The sequence below is a fragment of the Mirounga angustirostris genome, unplaced genomic scaffold (genome assembly GCF_029215605.1).
Source record: "Mirounga angustirostris isolate CCGP_5_RB_7025 unplaced genomic scaffold, mMirAng1.0.hap1 SCAF_1, whole genome shotgun sequence".
NCBI lineage: Eukaryota > Metazoa > Chordata > Mammalia > Carnivora > Phocidae > Mirounga > Mirounga angustirostris.
The window spans coordinates 80,046,078-80,063,458 of NW_026991709.1; the positions used below are offsets into that span (position 1 = coordinate 80,046,078).

The window sequence follows — 17,381 nt, forward strand, 5'->3', positions numbered from 1 at the left end:
TTAATTCCAGCAGAGTTAACATACAGTGTTATGTTAGTTTCAGGTATATGGTGATTCAGCAGTTCTATACATTACTCGGTGCTCATCATGATAAATGTACTCTTATTTCACCCGTCCCCCCACCCCTTCCTTCCCCTCTGGTAGCCATCTGTTTGTTCTCTGTAGTTAGGAGTCTGTTTCTTGGTTTGTCTCTCTCGTTTTTTTCTCCCTTTGTTCATTTGTTTGGTTTCTTAAATTCCACATCTGAGTTTAAAATGCAAATAGAAGCATTTAATTCATATGTAAAATCACGAACATTAGAAAATTTATATTTTGTAGCTCATACATTGTTCTTACAGGAACAGTGGAAATACTGCACCGAACAAACTCAGCCATTTTTATTTCACGTAATATGTGCATGTTCTACCAACACTCCCTTTGGCTTACTGACAGTGAGGACTAATGGGAAATAAGCTACAGATTGCCCTATCTTTTCCCTTCCTTTTACATCAGACATGATCATTTTCAGTGTAAGTGGTTAGCTAACATGGGAAAGTAACATGAGGGAGAAAGGATAGTATGGGGTTCCTTGGTTGGTTGTGTTTCTTAGGACGTTATTGCCTTATTTCTACCTTCAAGACAAATTCTGGTGCCAATGGAAAGCATTCTTTCTTGGGTCTGCACCTCCACTCACTCAGTCATTGACCTCACGTGCTTACCTTGAGCTTGCTCTGAGTCTTGCTGAAATCCCATGTATGGTGGGTCCACCAGAATTCTGTGCTCCTAGGATGGCATGAATGCTCCACGCAATCGGGATGACAAACAGAGCAACATGCACATTACCTGTATCTCCCCTGCTTGTACACATGCTCCGCTATTCTATTGAACTTCACTTTCAGAACACAAATTCAAAGATAAAATTATTAAGAATTCCTCTGTGGCCCCAGGAGAGCATTAAACAAAGTGAGGTGCAGGGCCCTGAGTGATCGTACAGGCTGCCGTGACCGGGAAGCTGGCCCTGTTGTTATTTTTGTAATCCTAATGACCGGTTCTTGTTGTCACCCTTCCCATGGCTTTCTGTTCTGGGTTTCGAGTCCTTATCTATAATCCTTTTGGGCCCAGAGCTCTGTTCAGGGCGAATTCTAGGCTCTTTGACCGTGACAAATAGCAGTCATTCATAGTACAAGGTACACTTGCTGTTGGTACCAGTTCATTTTTCATTATGTGTTTATCAGTCAGACACATTAGCCCAGGGATTTTGAATAGGAAAGAAAGAATGCTGAGTCGAAAAGGCCAAGCTCTTGGAATTTAAGAAGTTTAATAAAAATCAAAATTTATAACTAGCAGCTTCAAAACTGTACTTTTGCTGGCTGCAAGGTATTCTCCCTTTGTTACCGTTGGGTTTATAAAATTGTCAGTGTACTGGTAAGCTGTTTGCAAACCAGTAACTCTCTGAACTTATCTCTGAGAGGTTATTGGAGTATTTTGCCCCTGTGCCTTCGATAGAAAATTCCTCAGAAAATATCTAAAAATTCTTTCCATTTCAACAGATTGTCAACTAATCTTGAGAGGCTGTTGAGTAAATGGAGGCTACAGAGCTTGGTAGTTAAGAGCATAAGTTCCGGTTGGGCAGATCCTAGTTCACATCCTGGCTCTGCCTCTTACTCGGTATATGATTTTGGGCAAGTCACCTATGGTTCTGAGCTTGGATTCCTCACCTGTGAAGAGGAAATAGTAGAGTAGCTAGCTTAAAGGATTATGCTTGTTAATATAGAGAAAATGTTTGACACAGAATGGGCATTCACTTTTAACTATTATGCTTATAGTATAAACTGAAAAAAAAAAGTCTTCAAATGACTGTATTTGTGAGGTTAGATGAATATTATCAGATTAATAAGTAGGCTAGTCTAGTTCTGTAGTTCAGAACTAGTTCTAGTTCAGAAATCCGGCAGATAGGCATGAAACACGAAGGAGAAAAATGGTGTCGTCTGTATCAAACTGAATGTTTGAGAACAGGAGCTGTGAGCCATGCATTTCAGTATCCTCAGCCCAGCACAGTGGCTAGCACATAGTAGGTGCTTGCTGATTAAATGAAGAATGAATAAATAGGTAAATATTTTATTTTTCACCTTGTGTGACTTCTATCCTTCTAAATTTATAAACAAACCACGAGATACATTGTGGGTTTTCTATGTGTGAGGATCCCCTTTGCTTTTTGACAACCGAAAAAAAAAAACAGACAAAACCTGGTGGCATCTTTACTTTTAATAAAGATGGGATAACTGATAATTTCCCATATCTGAACACAGGTTTGACCTGTGAATCCTGGGCTCAGTGACAGATGGTCTGAAGCCTCAGCTGGGATCTGGGCTGCATTGTGGGCCTGGACAGAAACCAAAGCTCTGTGTGGTTGCTTACCTGGGCTCTGGGGTCATAGCCTTCCCCTAGAGCTCCGGGCAGGAGAAGCTGTCTCCATGATGCATGCAGCATCAGAGATGTTAAGTGTCTGCTCCCAGCCAAGCCCAGCTGCATTCCAGCAGGTGGTGGTGATTCCTAGGGAGACAGGAGAAAAACAGGCTGTCGTTTAGATTGAGGGAAGATCTGTTTGCCTTTTGACAACAAAGCCTTTAGGAAGATATTTGAGCCAAAGGGTGCAATTTGAAGGGCTTAAATTTAAGTGAAAATAATTGACAAAGTAATTCAGAAGTCATTTTCTAATGATTTATAAAAGACCAGAGAGGCCCTTTTGTATGTGATTTTCTGCCAATTCTATTTAAGTCCTCTGCAGTTTAAACACCAGAGGATTAGTGACCTGGAGAGGTGTTTTCAGCTTTGAAAATTATGGAATAAATTAGAGGCTTTTGACCCAGTATAGTTGCAGTTGTCTCCTCCACCCCCATTTAAAGTGTGCTGCAGAAATTCATGTTCTGTAAGAGTTTTTCAGAACAGTTAGATTCCAGACATGGGTATTTATATTTGCCACTACTGACATGTGAAAACACATAAAAGGGCAGCTTTTAGGGATATTTTTATTATTTGAAAATGATATGATGTCAAAATAGATTTTTATACTATTTTAAGATTTACTTATTTATTTTAGAGCGTGAGTGTGAGCAGGGGCGGGGGGAGGGGCAGAGGGAGAGGAAGAGAGAATCCTCAAGCAGACTCCCTGTCGAGCATGGATCCCAGCACGGGGGTCAATCCCAGGAGCCCAAGACTACAGCCTGCGCCAGAATCGAGAGTTGGCCACTCAACCTATTGAGCCACCCAGGTGCCCCATACTATTTTTAAACTGGATTTTGTGTAGATCCAATTGATTATTTTTTAGTAGAAGGGAGTTATTAATCTCATTTCTATTCCCTCCTACCTGATTTGAGAAAACTATTTTTTTAAGTTTTTATTTGAAGTCCAGTTAGTTAGCATAGTGTCATATTTGTTTCAGGTGTACAACTTAGTAATTCAACACTTCCATACAATACCCGGTGCTCATCACAGCAAGTGCACTCCTTAATCCCTATCACTTGTTTAACTCATCCCCCACCTACCTCCCCTCTGGTAACCATCAGTTTGTTCTCTATAGTTAAGAGTCTGTTTCTTGCTTTGTCTCTCTCTCTCTCTCTCTCTCTTATTTTTTTTTCCCCTTTGCTTGTTTTGTTTCTTAAATGAGGAAATTATTTAAGGGTCATTAAGGATTAAATATCCTCTTACAGTTTGACAATCTAATTTTTAAAGATTGTATTCAACAAAATGTCTCCCTACTTGTTTTTGTGAAAGTGTTCTCTGTGAAGGAAGCAGGAGAAATCTTGCACCTTCAGTTGTTGGATGAAGTAGCGGGAAGATTTGCTGATTGCTTTTCCATGGACAGAAATGCAACTGCAAATGATAAAGAGAGATGATAACCCTGAACCTACCCATGAGGCTTGAATGTGGATTGCTAAGATTTTATATAATAAAAGTTGCTGTGGGGGAGGATTCTAGTGGCTACACAAACCAGCAACTGGGTCCTGTGCCTGGATTACTCTCCTTCTTTCTTCCTTTTCTGGTCACGACCTCAGCTTACCCTGAAGCTTATTACCCTTCAAAACCCAACTCAGATGTCACCACTTCCTTGAAGCCTTCCTGACTATTCTCGGCTGCTTTGCCTGTGTGGCTTTTGCATTTTAGTTGCACTTCTTAAGGAAGGAGCACTTTCCGTAGTATTCTGTAATTATTGGTATTTATCTTTTGCACTGGATTTATGAGTCCTTTGAGGGTAGAGTCATCTTTGTGGTCTAACCCCCAGTATATTGCCTGGAAAGTAATAAGCACTCAAAGATTCTATTGAACACTCAACTACCAGAAGGCAATACCAAAATAGGTACCCCGTGGGGATATTTTGTGTTGGTAGAAATGAATTTATTTTAGATTTCCTCCTGTTTATGATTTCTAAAAGCAATCCATTAGATGGGGAAAAAGATAATACCCAGTGTTGGCAATAGTATGGTAAGAGATATTTGTACTTTGGTGGTAAGGGTATAAACTGGCACACCCTTTCTGGGAAACTATTTGGAAATTTGAGGCTTAAATATGGGCATAACCTTTGACCTAGTAATTCTGTTTCTTACAATTTGTTCTAAGGAAATAATAAATCACTCTACTGTTTCAAAGCATAATCAAAGGAACAACAGTTATATGTTAATTATACCTCAATAAAATTTTTTTTAAAGTATAGCAGCAACAGCTTTCTAATATTATGTGATCGAAAGCAAGTATGTAGTGAGTTCCTGAGAACTTGAGATGATGATAACTTCTTGAAGTGCTTCTTTTATGTTTACCTTATCATCCAGCCCATTGTCTTGCCATGTAGTAGAGGTTGAATACTTTTAATGAGTAAATGAGTAAGTTCAAACATTGAAATAGAAAATATCAAGTCTATGTTCACCCATATCATCCAGCCCACTGTCCTGCATATAGAAGTTCAATAAATACTTTCAGTGAGTAAATAAATGAGTAATTCCATAAACTGAAATTTAAAAACCCATCAAATCCATAGAATAAGGTCACCATTACTCCTGAGGCTACCACCAGATTTAATAACCATTAAGTGTTGCTGTGGGGAGGATTCCAATCCTATTTTTCTTTGTTTAGGCTTTTAAAATTATATGAGTAATATATATGCATATTCTTTTTGAATAGTACTTTATAATCTGCAAAGTGTTTTTATATTTTATCTTCTCTCAAATCAGAAGAGGTACCACTCCCACTTTATAGAAGGGACAACTGAGGCTTACAGCAGAGCCAGGATTAGAACTATCACTTCTGACTCCTGGCCCAGTATTCTTTTTACTATAGGAGTCTTTGGGAAACTCTTAGGAAACAGGGAGTACCTAGCATGTTTATTAAGGGCGGGTGTGCATCAGTTCCAGAAAGATGTTGACAGATTAGAAGGAATTTAAAGAGGAGCCAACACTGCTGGAAGGAAGGACATAGGAGAGATGAAAGGAGCTAAATATGTATAGCTTGGCCAAAGGATGATTAAAGGGGATATGATAACAGTCCCTAAGAATGTGAAGGATGTAAACATCATGGAAAGAGAAAATGTATTTAGAACCAATCAAAGCAGTACATAAAAAGAAATAAAAATTAACGCTAAATATCAAAAAAAGCTGTTTCATGGAGAGACTTGCTAGCTTGTAAATTGGAATCCCAAGAGAAGTATCAAAAGCCCCATATATAGAAGGCATTTACGACTGAGCTCTCCTGCTTACATTTGGGGAGGGCTTTCTAGTTCTAATTTTGATGACTGATATCATGGCCCTTCCTAGCATGGATTTGCCACCCAGTTCTGATTGCACAGTTTTGCATATCAGGGTCAAAAGAAAGAGTCTTGTTACACTCTTGTAGAAGCCAAACTCAGGCACGTCCCCAGCGTCATGCAGTCCAACCTTGCTGACTGTCCATGAAGCCTAAATTGAAACCCTAAGAGTGTGGCTGTTTAACTCTGCAATCAGGTGATTCCTCCCTCCATGGTGCCCCCTGCTGGGCATTTCAGGTTGTGAGCAAGATACAGAGGAGCCTCCCTGCTGCAAAATTAACAGCCACAGTTGGTGAGCAAGTGGAAACATTCCTGAGGGAGCCTAGGAGGCACTGCAGTCCTTTGTCCTGTGAATGCAGTTAAGACATTGCCATTGCCTGGGTAGGAAGTGATCTTGCACATATTGCGTGTGTGAAGTCACGTCCCAGGAGAGGCACCAGAGCCCATGGGGACATCAAATAAAATCTGAGGCCAAAGCTGTAAAAGGTATTCACCATTCACTGGGATGTAGCCACAGAATTATCTCTACCCCACAGGAGTCATGCAAGAGAGATGTCCAAACTAAACAGGAATTTAGAGAGCAGTCTTAAAAGGAGTGTGATGTTCAAAATGGGAAGGGATCAGAGGTCTGTTGGGGCCCTTGGAAGGAGCTGGAAGGCATTCAGACTTGCAAAAGAGTGGGCCACCCCACCTCTGAGACCACATGAAGCTAGGCTCAGTGCCATCTTAGACCAAAAGGTGCCAGTTTGGCTTCAACCAGGCGCAGGAGCACCCAGCCTTAACGGTCTGGTGAATTTGATCTGGAAAATTGAACAGGACTGAAAATGGTGATCTGGGGTCCCTTTGGGCCCTGTGACACCACCACTAGGAAAACGACCTGAGGGGGAGGGAAGATTCTTAGAGATCAGACCCAGCACCCTGGCAAGGCAGAACTGGGCTAGGACTTGAGTTAACAAGTATATGCATGTAGTTTGTAAACTAACCTCTCCTCCTGCCCGTGCAGCCTTCCTCCCATTCCTGCTTATTCACTCACTCAGCAAACTCGGTCAGCCCCACTTCTGTGGCCAGTGAGGAGCCTGATGAGAAGGATCTGAAGCCCATGATGGTACAGGATCCGGGGGACACTGGATAGTGGCAGAACTGTGATACAACCTGGGTCTTTAGGTTTCTAGGGCAGGGAGCTTCCCCTCTGCTGCATAAAGCTTATTATCTCCTCCCAGAGGAGCTCTGTCATTTTGCTTTTCTTTCCTGAATGAGGACTTGGCATCAAGACAGCCACAGATAAGACACACGGTGTCATAAAAGCAAAGATAGGAAAACTGTATACTCCTTAGCAGTCTATATCGATACTCTAAATCCTTTAAGATAGAATCTGCTGTGCACATAGGTTATTAAGGGATTTAAATATATTTTCACGTGTACATATTGTCATAAAATGCAGTTCTGTGACATAAAGCACATTAAGTTGTTTTCTTTAGCAATCAGTGTAATTCAGAATTCTGTCCTTTTGCAATAAGGGCTGTGTGTTGTGGCTTGAGAGCCTGCTATGTGCTCTTTGGTGCATGGATGGTATCGGTATCTTCACTATTACACCTTGAGGGAGGAGTTGCTTTTCTCTCCATTCTGCCACGGGGAGACTGAGACACAGTGGAGTTGAGGAATTGGCCAAGGTCACAGGGTAAGTGGCAAAATCTGGATTTGAACTCAGGCAGTCTGGCTGCAAAGTTCAAGCCCTTTATCATTGTGCTATACTGTCTCTCACAAGAGAAGGCCTTTGGAGTTAACATTTTAGCCTGAATCTCATAGGATCTGCCCAAGAAACTTGAGTTTTCAGTTAATTTCCCGGTCCTAAGCAACACTTAAAATTATTCTAGTCCATGTGAATGCTGCCGTAGAACACTGTAGACAAGTGTCGGCACACTTCTCACCTCATTGGAAACCCATAAAAGTAATTGCCAGGTGTTAACACACACTTTAAAAAAAAAAAAGAGCTTTAACACTGCAAAGGCAAGCAAAGCCTCCTGGATCTCCCCAGTGTATGATTCTTTGCTCAAAGTAAGTGGAACGGATGGATGGAGGCACTGAATGATTGAGTTATGGGTTTTGATTATGCTCTTAAAGGGAACTAAGGAAAATGTGTATAGGATTGGGAAATCAGAAGACATTAGTTCAAGTTTGGGCTCTAACATCATTCCCCCTTTACCCTTGGGCAAGTCATTTTGCCTCTGAGTGTGTTTCCTCATCTTTAAGATGAGGTTGGTACTGGGGCACCTGGGTGGCTCAGTTGGTTAAGCGACTGCCTTCGGCTCAGGTCATGATCCTGGAGTCCCGGGATCGAGTCCCACATCGGGCTCCCTGCTCAGCAGGGAGTCTGCTTCTCCCTCTGACCCTCCTCCCTCTCACGCTCTCTGTCTCTCATTCTCTCTCACACAAATAAATAAAATCTTAAAAAAAAAAAAAAAAAAGATGAGGTTGGTACTTTTCACCCTTCCCACCCTCACAGAGCTATTGTTAGAATTACATGAGATAATACATGTGAAAAGGGTTTGACCTACATAACTGTGCAGATGCTCATTATCCTGAGGCTCAGGGGTCCCAGAGAGAGGTGCCAGAGCAGAGGTGGGAATTTAAGTTTCCCTTGACTACCCTATTAAAAAGGAAGTGTGCACCCTCTTGTGGCGAAGTGTGGGGGTTAAGGGAGCCTTCTGAAAAACGCTGGAAGGTTGTTACTGGGTTTTTTTTTTTGTTTTTTTTTTGTTTTTTAAGATTTTATTTATTTATTTGAGAGAGAGAATGAGATAGAGAGAGCATGAGAGGGGGAGGGTCAGAGGGAGAAGCAGACTCCCTGCTGAGCAGGGAGCCCAATGCGGGACTTGATCCCGGGACTCCAGGATCGTGACCTGAGCCGAAGGCAGTTGCTTAACCAACTGAGCCACCCAGGCGCCCCGTTACTGGGGTTTTTAAAAGTTATCTCCAGAAATCCTTTCCCATTAATGAATGTACACACTCTTTCTAAACAAAAACTTAAATTGCAGTGTAAATAAATTGCTTAGTCTTTACCCAGTTTTGTTTGCATTGAGAGATACTACATATTTTTCTTCAATCAGAATAAATGTTTTCCTCCATTTCATTCCTGTTTCATTCATAGAGGTTTTTTTTTTCCTAGACTACTGTATTTATTTTGGTTTCCTTTGTCTGTTTGTATTTACTTTTTTTATCTGATTTAATACCTGTTAAATTTTTCATGTACAGTTAGAGCATACCGTGTCTGCCTGTGCTAACACAGGGCTTCTGGCACCTACCCATATAGTAGATGCTCAATAAATGGTGCTGAGTGGATGCTGACAATCTTAAGCATTCCTCAGTTCCTTTCCCTGTTTTACCTGTGGGCACCCCCTTTTCCTTGGCATCAGTTTTCCTGAAACATACAGAAATAAATTAAGGAAGTGTGGCATTTCAGTCACTTAACATTATTTTTCTTAGTTCCCTCTCTAGTAAAGTAAGGGGGTGAGAATAGGTGATTTCCAAGGTTCATACTCTGTGGAGGTAAGGAAATAAGATGACATTCCTTAGCAGAGTTTGTGAATGTCTTCTTATGCTTGTCAGCTTTTTTTTTTTTTTTTTTTCAGATTTTTTTGTTTGTGAGAGAGAGCACAAGCAGGGTGAAGGGCAGAGGGAGAAGCAGGCTCTCTGCTGAGCAGGAGCCCAATGCGAGACTCGATCCTGGGACTCTGGGATTATGACCTGAGCTGAAGGCAGATGCTTAACTGACTGAGCCATCCAGGTACCCTTGTGAGCTTCATTATATCCTCCCTCAGTTCCTAGGTGAATAGAGGGAGGAGGCATCAGAACAAGGTATAGTGGAAGGAAAGGCAGAAGGAAGGGTAGAGGTGGGATGAACTACAGGATAAGAGATCATTGTGTGTTGGGGTGGGGGTGGGGATTAATAGAACAGTAGCAACATTCCAGAAAGAAGCTGTAACATCCTGAGCTATGTGAAAATTTTTCATAACTTATGCACATTGTATTGTCTGTGATGCTCACAGGGGATTATCTGACTCAACATCCTTTATTCCCACATTGCTCACATTAAATTTGAGGAAAAAAATCTTTTTCTCTAATTGAGTTATAAAGTCCCTGATCATGTAGCCATTCAGACTACAGCATTGCTTTTTAATTGGCTTTATACGCTCTTCATTTTGCTAAAAGTTTCTTCTTCAAACCTGCTTCTTTAAAAGCATGTTGTTGTTTTAGAGAACTTGTGATGCAGGTATCACAGAAGGAGGCCAGTGTCTTTACAGGGAAGGCCCTTGTGGTGTGGGGAGGTCACGGGGGGGGGGCGGCGACGGGGGGGCTGGCCTGGAATTGGGTCTCTGTTTGACAATTTCAAGATTCATACCAATCTAACTAATAAAAGACTTGATAGTCAAATGTCAGTTGAGTGACATACTGGGAAGCACTGAAAACCCTGCACTGTTCCTCTTGGCTGGCTAGGGTCTTCTGCTGGAGAGGTCAGGTTGCTATTGCAAAATGCCTTGGTGCATGATGGGGAGTTAATTAGCTTCATTAATTGAACAGACCTTTTTTGAGTTTCACTCTATGCCAAGTACTGAGCAAAATGCTGGAATTAAGACAAAATTCTAAAAAAAAAAAAAAAAGACAAAATTCTAATTTTTAAGGCCTTACACTTCCATCAGAGAGCCGTGTAAGCAAATATTACAATCAAGTGCTTAGTGCTGTAAAGGGATATACTGGGTGCTTGGAGGCAGAAGGAAGAGGTGAGTGCCTACTGTACTAGAAGTCTCCTTCAAGGAGAGTAAGAGTTTCTCTGGACAAAAGAGAGAACGTGTACACTCTGGGAACTGCAAGGAGTTGAGAATGATCTTTACTGCTCATTGTCTTTAAGCCATAAAACCTGATGAGAAATTGAGTCCTTGAACCTTACTTGTGAAGAAGTCTGTGAGATTCATGGTGGCTAGTCATGGTACCCTCACCTGGAAAATGATACAGCTGTACCATCTGCTCTTTGGGCTTCTCTTCTTCTAGATTCCATGCTGTACAGCAGTGGTTTTCAAACTTCTGGTCTCCGGACTTCTTTACGCTCCTACAAATTATTGAGGACTCCAAGGATCTTTTGATATTCACCATTTGTGAAGTAAAAACTAAGAAAGTTTGAAGGTATTTATTAATCCACTTAAGATAATACAATGATTACATATTAATAGAAATAATGATTTCTTAGAAATAGCTATATTTTATAAGGCTAGAAAATTTAGTGAGAATATTGGCTTTTTGCAAATCTCTTTAATGCCTTGCTTAAGAGAAGGCATATACATTTGTATATCTGCTTCTGCATTCAGTCTGATATATTATTTTGGTTGAAATATATGAAGAAAATCTGGGCTCACCCAGATACGTAGTTGGAAAAAGAGTCTTTCAGTAGCCTTTTCAGATAATTATAGATATTCCTCTTTGATCCTACATCAAAACTTGACAAGTAGTGGTTTCTTAAAGATTAGTTGCCATACAGTATCTGAAACCATACAAATGAACTTTAAGATTCTGTTACACTAGAATCTCTTACTAATGCAGAAATTTGTAATACCATACATTAGTTATTTAGAAAATACTGTATTATTCAGGTCTTCCAGATGTTGACGTTACATTATCAATTACAGTATCAAAAAATCAATCATTTGCTATCCTGACTGATCTCATCTCAGAAGTCTTAAATCTTAGTAAGCTGCAAGCTCTTGATGGTAAAATACAAGTTTCCCCAAATCCTCATTTTTGCTTGAGAGGTCCTGTTTCATCATTAGCAGCATAAATACTATCAGTTGTTTTCTTTGAAGTCATAGGCTCCCTTCATTTATTTTCAAGAGTCTGTCAGGTACCCAGTTCTGAATAGCTCTGGCTGCCTGTCAGTCTTTTTTTTTTTTTTCAGGTAAAAATGGTATTTCCATGAAGAAAGCCCACAACTCCATCACAGAAGTTCCTTTCCTTGAGACAGCATCTTACTTGAGTATATGGAAAAGTGCTTTATGTATACTTTGCGTTTTATCACACAATATTTTTTAAAAGATTTTATTTATTTATTTGACAGAGAGAGAGCGATCACAAGTAGGCAGAGAGGCAGGCAGAGGGAGAGGGAGAAGCAGGCTCCCCACCGAGCAAGGAGCCCGATGCAGGACTCCATCCCAGGACCCTGAGATCATGACCTGAGCCAAAGGCAGATGCTTAACGACTGAGCCACCCAGGCACCCCTATCACACAATATTTTGGAAGACCAGTGCTCCAGGGTCAAGATTTTTAAAAATTAGTAATTTCTGCTGCTTATCAAGGACTCCATTACTGAATGTGTACAGGTGAGAATACAATGACTACGGGTACATTTTAGTGCCATTGCCTTGATTTATGCGAAGGTTTCAGCAGTTTTAGCTATCATTGCTTTTGTACCATCTGTACAAATACCAACACAGTAGAAAAGGCAAATCATATTTTGGTATTATTAGGAAAATAGTTTTAGCCTTTGCAACTCCTGAAAGAGTCTTGGGGATCCCAAAGATCTGCAAATCACACCTAAACATATATATGTATATATTTAATATATTTAACAATTATATATATATATAAATTATATATATAAACATATTTAATATGTTTAACTCATAACTGAGTTAAAACCCATATCCTAGAAAGGCTAATGCATTAGCTAACAATTCAGCAGGGGTTGGTTTACTTAATTAACCCAACACTCTTGCCAACCAAGTTAAGGCTCTGAGGGAATGGAGGAGGACAGTGCTTGATGAAGGGACGGAAGTGGGGAAACCCAAGAGCGGTGAGGGGTCCATTGGACAGCCAGATCTCTGGGGAGGGGAGGAATGATACAACTTTTCCTCTCATACATTGGGATTGATCCTGGTCATGTCTTTATCCTTTGCAAATTGCACACATAGTTCAGGCATATGTAATGTGAGTGCCCCTCCCTGCACATTCTCCAGCTCCGAGGCACCGTCATCTCTGGAGGGTACAATAGACCTCATTAGTTCAGACCTGACTAATGTTGAACTTGTGACTATTGGAAGTAGGCGGTGCAATGCACAGAAAAGAATATGAGCTTTGCAATGAGGCATGTCAGGGCTCAAATCCTGGCTCTGTCATACACTAGCTGTATGGCCTTGGGCAAGGGGTGAACCTTTCTAGGCGTTGGTTTCGTCTCTGTGAAATGGGGCTGCCACTACCTCTGGAGGGGGTTGCAAATGTTAAATGAGATAGCTGATGGTAGGTACTCAGTAAATGCCTGTGACCTTGCACATGCCAGCTTCATTTATCTTAAACTCCATCACTGGTCATTTGTAATAAAGCCCTGACTCCTGTTCAGTGTCATCCTTGGCTTTTTTGCTTTTATTAAGAAAGTGAGTTTTTGGAAAAAGTTAGATGCAGTACTAGAAGGATTGTTGGGATGCTGCTTCTCCAGGAATTTCAATAAATATTTCACAAAAGCATGACCCCTCTTCTTCCCTGTTCCTGGGGATGCCGGAAGTGCTCTGATCCAGAACCCTCTGCTCCAAAGGACTGCCCTTTTGTTCACCAGCTCAGCCTGGAAGTAGCCCAGTTACTGTTCAGTTCACCCCAGCCACTTTCATGCCATCTGCCCAAAGTGAAGAAGCAGAAGGAAGCCATGTGTGGAACAGTGGGCACACAGCCACCTCTCCAAGGTCCGCCCAACGGCCTCTTCCCTCCTGGTTGCCACCCAGGCTGATTCTTCCCCAGTGCTTTGTCTCTCTGGCTGTGCTTAGAATCTTCACTGTTCCTGGAATTTCTCTAATTGTTTCTAGACTCTGGGTGGCTGCACCTTTTTTTTCCCATAGCACCCTTGGTGAGTTTCAGAAAACCCTGTGGTCATTAATGAATCTATTTTCACAACCTCCCCAGAAACAAGTCTCTTCCGTGTTCTGGATCAAAGAACCTATTACTGACACAAAAGGAACCCAGCCAACTGGCCTTCCCCCCACGGGAGGCAGGCCCCACTCTAATCTTGCCTTGGCTTTTGACTTGCTGTGTGGCCTTTGTTTCCTCATCCAATGATAATATCTACCTCACAGGAATATTGTGGAGCTCAATAGATGCTAAGAACTGTTCCTCTTCGAGGCTGAAAGATCGGTATCACATCTACTACAGTGCCAGAGGACTCAAAGCACCTTATAGGAGTCTAATTTTTCCCTTATTTGGTTGAGGTAGATTAGTGGCAGGTGTTCCCGTGCCCACATTGTACCCTTGCAAATGTGCCTTTCACCATCTCATTTCAACACTTCCTATTCACTTCCTCTTTGCAGGCTCACAGGAAATTGTCTATCTGAATGGAGACTAAAGACTGATGGGCTAAGTAGGCTTTGTGTCATTTCACTCTTCAGTTTGTGTGTTTGATTCCACTTGTGGTCGGGGATGGAAATGTTCTCCTCTGATCCTGCGTCCTTTCCCAGTCTCCTTTTTGGTTTCAGTCCCTTTTCTCAGTACTTTATCCTTTGACCTCTTGGCAGCATTTGGCACGAATAATGATCACTTTTTCCAGAACTTGTTGGTGATATTATACCCCCAGAATTCTGCCTCTGTGACTTACCAAACCTGGTCCCTCTCATCTATTGTTCCTCTAATAAAGGCTGAGGTTAAAACCTTTTCTCAGCACGATCTCAGAGGTAATCTCATCCATTTTCAAGGTTTTAACCAAAACCAGTGTTCCGCTTCTGGTCCTGAATTTCTTCTTGTTTGACGTTTCTTAGATCCTCCTAACATCATGCAGATTCAGTATGTTCAGTATATTTAGAATGGAATTGACTTTCTCTTCTCTACACACCAGAAATCGGTCCCTCTTCTGGATGAACTTAATTCTGTCAGGGCTTCCACCATCAATTCAAATGTTGGAGTCATCTGAACTCTCTTTTTCTCAACCCCTACATTTAATCTGTCCCCTGTAAAGACTCTCTCTGCCCCAGTTTTTAGGTTTGAGTCCTACAAAACCTGCCATATTGTCTCGGTGGTTCCCTGCGGGTCTCTCTGCCACCAGTGTCAACCCACTGCAGTCAGGTTAGCCTTCTGGCGAAGAGCACGTTCAAGCCTTTCCAGTCCCTCTGCTGACTTAAAGCAATTGTAATGATTAACTGTTGCAGTGTAACAAATCCAAACGGAGTGGCATAAACTAGCCGCCATTTTTTTTAGACTCACAGATTGTCTGGATTAGGAATTTGGAAAGGGCACAGTGGGTCGGCTTGTCTCTGCTCTGGGATGTCTGGGCCCTCTGCTGGAAAGATTCAGAGCTGGGGTGTGACTTGACATCTGTCACATCTTTGGCAATCTGATGCTGGCTGTTGGCTGGGCCCTCAGCTGGAGCTGTCAACTGGAACAGTGGTCTCTCCATGTGGTTGCTTGTGCTTCCTCACAGCATGGTGACTGGGTTCCAAGAGCAAGCATTCATAAAAGAGGCAGGGTATGATCTAGCTTCAGAAGCCCTACACTGTCACTTTTGCCATGGTCACAAGCCTGACCAGATTCAAGGGAGGGAGCAGAGAATACCATCTTTCAGTGGGAGAAGTGTCAAAGTCACATCACAAGAGCATGTGGATAATTTTGTTGCTATCATCTTTGGAAAATACAGGTTAAAGAAGCTTGTCAAGGGTCTTCCAATTAGTAAACAGTTGGGTGGGGTTTGAACATAGAACCTTTGACTGCAATCTTAACCTCCATAGTGTCTCCACTTAATCAGGGCAAAAGCCCAGGTACAGAAAGAGATGGGGAAAAAAAAATGATAGCAGTTATAAAAACTTACTAGGAATTATTTTTAAATTCTGATCTCCCCTTGTCCAGTTGCAGTCCTGCAAGGTTCACAACTCAAGGGAAGGAAGACTTGTTGGCGGATAGCTCGAGCCAGCTTAGTCCTTGGACCACACTGGCCCCTGTGGACAAGAGCCCAGGGAATGATCTCAGTGACTGTCTCTGTGTCTGCCTCTTCGGGCCTCTGCTGGGCTGTTTTGCTCATGTGCTTTCCAGGAAGCTTGCTTTCTCTTCTCTTCTCTCCATCTGTTCATTCCTTCCTGGTTCTGGTACCCACTTAGACCTCCCTGCCTCTTCCATGTTTGCTTTGACCTCACCCTCATTGCAGCCCCACTGAGAGTTAGAGATTTGTCTCAGCATGGTTTGGCTTTTCACTGGAGTTGGCTCCTCTGGCTTCTCTGGGGTTACTCAGGCTGAACCTGCTTTCCTGGGGTTTCCTTCCAACCTTGTTCATGCTGTTTTATCTGCAAGATGAATGTCCTTTCCTCCCCTTCTTTACGTGAATAATGCCTATGCTTTCTCTAAGGTTCAAGTCAGGTTCCGACACCCCTCTCCCTTATGGCTGGTTGTGGCCTCTCCTCAGAGCTCCCAGAGTTTCTTGTACATTCTTCTGGAATGGTTTTTACACCATTCTGTACTTACCTGTTGTTTCGTTCCATGTGACCCTTATTACTTCCAGCAGGGAAGAAACTGGAGCCCTCCAGTTCATTGTTCATCGTGGAGCCCTCCATGCCTGTTCAGGGCTGGGCATATCAAAGACACTCAGATCCTCCTGTGGTGGTTGATGTGTGCCTGGAATACTAGTGCTTGCTCATGTCTATTAATGGATAGACTGGGGTGGGTGCTGCCAACAGAGTTGCTGGGGTGGGAAGAAGATTCAAGGATCTTGAGACTGAGATAAGGCTTCTCATCCAAAAAACTATTGTGTGTCTTTGGACAAATCACTTCTCTGGGATGTAGTCTTTTATTTATGAAATGAAAGGATTTCTCTAAGGACCTTCCCAGCCTTAATACTCTATAAAGATAACTTTATCTGATAAGCTTTTGACTATACACTGCCATGGAGCTAAGTAGTGAGTTCTGAGTATTGGAAATATGACCCAATATCATTACTTCCTAAGGATAGGGTTTAGATATTTGCACAATTTTGATTGTGTCCCTGGTGGGGGACTGTGGTTAGCTGGATTTGATAGAGTCATAAACACGTCCGCAGTCTATAAACCCTGTTCCTTCCCCATGTAAACCTCAGTGGATCCTAAATCTCATGACTTGTAAGTCTCCATTGAACTTAATGTCTTCTCTCCAGTTTAGCCAATAAGAAACATTTCAACAATTTTCAACTCTTAATTAGCAAAGCAAGACAAAAGTACATATCCCTTTGGAAACAAGACAAAACAGTTTTTTATGCTAACAGTTTTCCCTTATAATGAAGTCTGCTCTTGAAAGCACCCTAATATAGTAGGTTCTTATGACTCAATTATAATTACATACATATATAACATATACATAATAATTATATTTAATTATGTATATGTAAATGTATGTGTGTTGATGTATATGTATATACATATACAACTGATCCTTTAACAACAGTTTGAACTTCATAGGTCTGCTTATATGCTTATATGCAGATTTTTTACAGTACTGTAAATGTATTTTCAGTTCCTTATGATTTTCTTAGTATTTTTTCTTTCTCTTAATTATAAGAATACAGTGTATAATACATATAAATACAAAATCTGTGTTTATCACCTGTTTATGTTATCAATAAGGCTTCCAT

The 17,381-nt window shown here is 41.5% G+C and overlaps 1 protein-coding gene and 1 long non-coding RNA gene across 8 annotated transcripts in view; both read left to right on the plus strand.

Moving 5' to 3' along the window:
- IGF2BP2 (insulin like growth factor 2 mRNA binding protein 2) overlaps positions 1-17,381 on the plus strand; it is a 161,185-nt gene that overhangs the window by 72,596 nt on the left and 71,208 nt on the right. The window lies entirely within an intron of this gene.
- LOC135363562 (uncharacterized) lies at positions 9,409-16,399 on the plus strand. Its single transcript, XR_010409221.1, has 3 exons — positions 9,409-9,557; positions 10,820-10,951; positions 11,718-16,399. It is a non-coding gene; the product is annotated as an uncharacterized LOC135363562 (long non-coding RNA).